Here is a 4,067-nt window from a genome sequence, read left to right as displayed (position 1 = left end):
ACACCAAAACATCAGCCAAAAGGCCCTCTCCTCTCCCTCTCCTCTCCCTCTACATCGACCAAAAACAGCCCCAAAGAAGAATTCTCTTCTTCCATCACCCCATCAAAGCCCCTCTCTCCTTCCTCTTTTCAATTCCTCTCCAAGAGAAACTCCATCTTCTTCAATTCTGCTAAAAATCTTCAAGAAACAGCCCTTCACATCCTTCAAACTCAGCCCCAAAGCCATCCAAGAACATCCAAGCCAAACCCGCCGAAAATCCACCGAGCCTTTGGTTTTCTTACTCCTCCATCTTCGATTTCTTGCTCTTGGGTAAGGACCTTGGTCTTTACTGAAATAATAACCTAATTAATATAAATTATATGTGTTTTAATGAATTTTATGTTTGAGGTTTTAATTTTGAGCTTTAGAAGATAAAGTTCTTGATGAACACTAGTTGAATTTAAGTTTCGTAGCTACTGATGTATTGCATGTCTCATCGGGTAATCCCTAAGATAAAATTATTAAATTTGGTGGTAATCTAGATCTTTCGGTTAGCTTCATGTTGATATAAATTATGCATAAATCGGATTTATATTGAGTAAGTTATGAATCGTTTTCTGAATCTGCACAGTTTCGGAGTCATCCACGAATTATGTGTTAAATAGCGTTTTATACTAATCTTATTGAGTTGATTCCACTTGAATATGATTATCATCTTATAAAACTGACTTTTCACAAAATTTGGTAGTGTTTAAGTAAAGGTATGAATTAATTGGTATTTTTAAAGTTAGTGGATCTGTTCTGAAATTCTGCTTGTGTTACTGCACTAAATCGATTATATCTCTTACACAGATATATTTCATCGTAAACTGTTTTAACCCTATAAACAAGACTTAGATATGAACATTCTTTCCAAATTACATCAGGTTTGGATCAACGGTTTAGGAGATATCAATTTCTGAAGTTATAGTGCCTAAACTGCCAGATCTGTTTTTATCAAAGATGTAGATATAGATCACTAATGAATTTTCAGGTTTTCAGTCTCGGAGTTTACTGCATGTTTCACAGATGCCCTGTTTTCCTTAAATCACGAAATTTCATGGGTAACTAGATCTTTTTCTTCTCTTTAATTTGATATATTTTAATCATCAATCGGATTTCAGATGATTAAGATATGAATTATTTACTAAACCTGCACAGCTTTTGAGTCAGCTGAGAATTTGCTTTTAAAATCGATGTTTTCCTGGTTTGATTTCCTTGATTCCACTTGGAATATAATTATACCTTATAAAACCAGTTTTCTGCAATGTTTTACAGTGTTTTAACAAAAGGGTGATTTATTGGGTATTTTTAAATTGGTTGGTTCTGTTTCTGAAAGTGTGACCACACTACTGCACTGTTTTACTCATTTCTCTTCGTCTACTAGTTATTTTGGAAAACTGTTTTAAATGGGTGTTTTTCACTCATACAGGAGTATATGGTTAAAGTTTCAGAATTGTTGTAGTCATGGTTTAAGAGAAATGTGTTTTCAAAATTAAGGTGTCAAAACTGTCGGATTTTCCTAAAAACGAATTTCTTTGAATTAGAGCATGATTTAAACTCTTGAGACATGACTTAATATGGTAATATAGATTATGATGTTACATCTAGAGAGCCATTATTAGAGTAGTTATAAGTAAGATACAAAGACTAGTATATTTAGAACTATAAGTTGTTCTTGAGACTTTCTATGTTCTAGTACTTATACTAGATTTGATTTTCTATAGTCCTTCGAATAGGTATTATGTGAAATATTGAATTTCATGATGATTATTTGAATAATGTGTTTTACTCTTATGAAGTATAAGTATGTATATATATAAGTATATTTATATGTATATCGACAGTTTAGACCTATGATGTTATTAGCGTACTCCCTTCGGGTTGAGGAAACTTATAACCCGTAGTTATAAATTAGAGTGTATACGTATATGTATAAGTATATAAATACGTATGAGTGCCTATGTGTGTATACGTGTACAAGTATATGTGTTCTTTATTACTAATGTTTGATCTCTATGTGCTTACTATAGCCTCGGAAATTACTTCCGAATTATGTGATTTAATTCCTTCGAATTACGTGAATGATATAATTGGAATTATTATCGTGTTGCTATTAAGATCTTTGACTTTCGTGCATTCATCGAGTCATTAATTGGTATTGCATGGTCTACTATAGAAAAGTCAAAATTGTAACGTCGCTACGGTTGAATAGACACGGGATACGGGGGGCCGGTATCCCAACAACAGTTACTATAGAACTATAGGGTGGTTAGCTCCCACCGAATGACCGGGCTCAGCATATAAACGTCTATTGCCGATGCTTACGTTAGGGATCCCAACAAGTGCATACTTGCATACGAAAGATTTTGAAAGAAAAATGGTTTTAAAAAGAGTTTTAAAATGGGGTTTTCGATCTAAAAAGGGGAACTTCGTTGGAAGGTATATTTTGTCCAAGATGAGTTCCAAAATGAACTAAGAAATGATTTCTAAAGGAAAACGAATCCCGACATGATTTCAAAGTGCATTTCAAATGGCTTTCATAGCAAAACCATACTTTTTATTATGTGCTCATATGTGAAGTTATATGTTTAATTATTTGTGGCGTGATTATATTTTGTGATTCACGTTGAAGAAATAATATAATACAGTTACGACATAAAAGCCTTAGCCAAAAGAGAACATAGACAGGGACTTTAGGATTCCCATAGATCGTGAGTGACACGTTGAGAGAGGCGTGAGTTCGTCAAACTAAGACTAATGTCCTTACTGAGCCAATGTTTGGGCTCATGCTTTTATGCAAATTATCTTTTCAGGTTCTCCAAGCTATGTAGGAGGCCGGCGGAGAGGAGTTCGAGGAATCACGAGCTTTGGTGCCTAGATCATTTTACCCGTATTTTCAACGCAACGTTTTACCAAAAACTAATCACATAGTATAATTTTATTTTGTACACTGATTGGAACCCGGTCTATTAAACGGGGGTATCTTAAATAAAGTTTATTTCCTTCCGCTGTCCTACGAGTGTTTTCTAAACCCCGGTAATGTTTTATGTGGATTATTCCGCCACCTGGAGATTATTTTCAAAATCCCGTTCATGTTATGGTACACTCTCTATGAAAAATCTTATTTTCCGATTGTGGGTTAGATTTGAAGTAAAGGGAAATGGTTCTAAAATTTTAAAGTGGTTTTTCTCAAAACTCAAATATGTTCCAAAAGTTTTTAATAAAGTCCGTGTTTTCTTAAATTTCTTTTAAATCATTGAGGGTGCTACAAAATCAACTGATTCCAGGGGCATTGGAAAGCTATTTCAGCTGGCTACATTCCTGTCTAATGGCAAAATTCCAAATTCGCACTCGAACATGGTATAAATTTGATTCCAAAAGAGATCATGAAAATACGTACTACAGCTCGAGGACATGAATGCGCATCAAGAAACGTGCACAAAAATACTCACTAGAAAAGATAGGGACACAAGTAAAAGTACAAAATCATGCACAAAAGTACTCACGCAAAAGTGCATTCGCAAAAAGGATCATGAAAACACAAACTACAATCCTAGGACATTAATACAAATCAACAAACATGCATAAGCACACTCGTTCAAATGGACATGCACAAACGTACATGTAAAAAAACATGCGCAAAAGTGCATTCCCAACAACGTTCTTAAAAACACGAACTACAATACTAGGACTTTAATACACATCAACAAACAACAGCAAAAACACTAGATAAAAAAGATACACTGGAGTGTAGACATAAAACTCTACGTTTAGGTTTACGTGGATTTTTTTTCGGATTAATTTATATTTCTATATTAATTGGTGGATTTGGTATATCTTATAGGTACAAATCGAAAATTAGGTGTCTTGGAAGCAAAATTGATCAAAGAGTAATAAAAGAGTTGCAATTAAGAAAATAAAATCAAATTAGAAGAAGGAATCCCCGAACATCTTTGCTAGTGACCACGAAGTCGAGCATAACTTTCTCATATGGACTCCAAATCAATTGATTCCGGCGGCATTGGAAAGCTGTTTGAGCTGGCTAC

The 4,067-nt window shown here is 34.2% G+C and overlaps 1 long non-coding RNA gene across 1 annotated transcript; it reads left to right on the top strand.

Annotated features, from left to right (window-relative positions):
* Positions 1–3,035, top strand: LOC148765820 (uncharacterized). The gene is made up of 2 exons (XR_016029324.1): positions 1–309; positions 2,835–3,035. It is a non-coding gene; the product is annotated as an uncharacterized LOC148765820 (long non-coding RNA).
* Positions 3,036–4,067: the final 1,032 nt, after the last annotated feature.

Source organism: Erythranthe guttata, chromosome 13 (assembly GCF_056151865.1).
Source record: "Erythranthe guttata isolate IM_541 chromosome 13, IM_541, whole genome shotgun sequence".
Lineage (NCBI taxonomy): Eukaryota > Viridiplantae > Streptophyta > Magnoliopsida > Lamiales > Phrymaceae > Erythranthe > Erythranthe guttata.
This window is presented reverse-complemented; position numbering and strand designations above follow the sequence as displayed.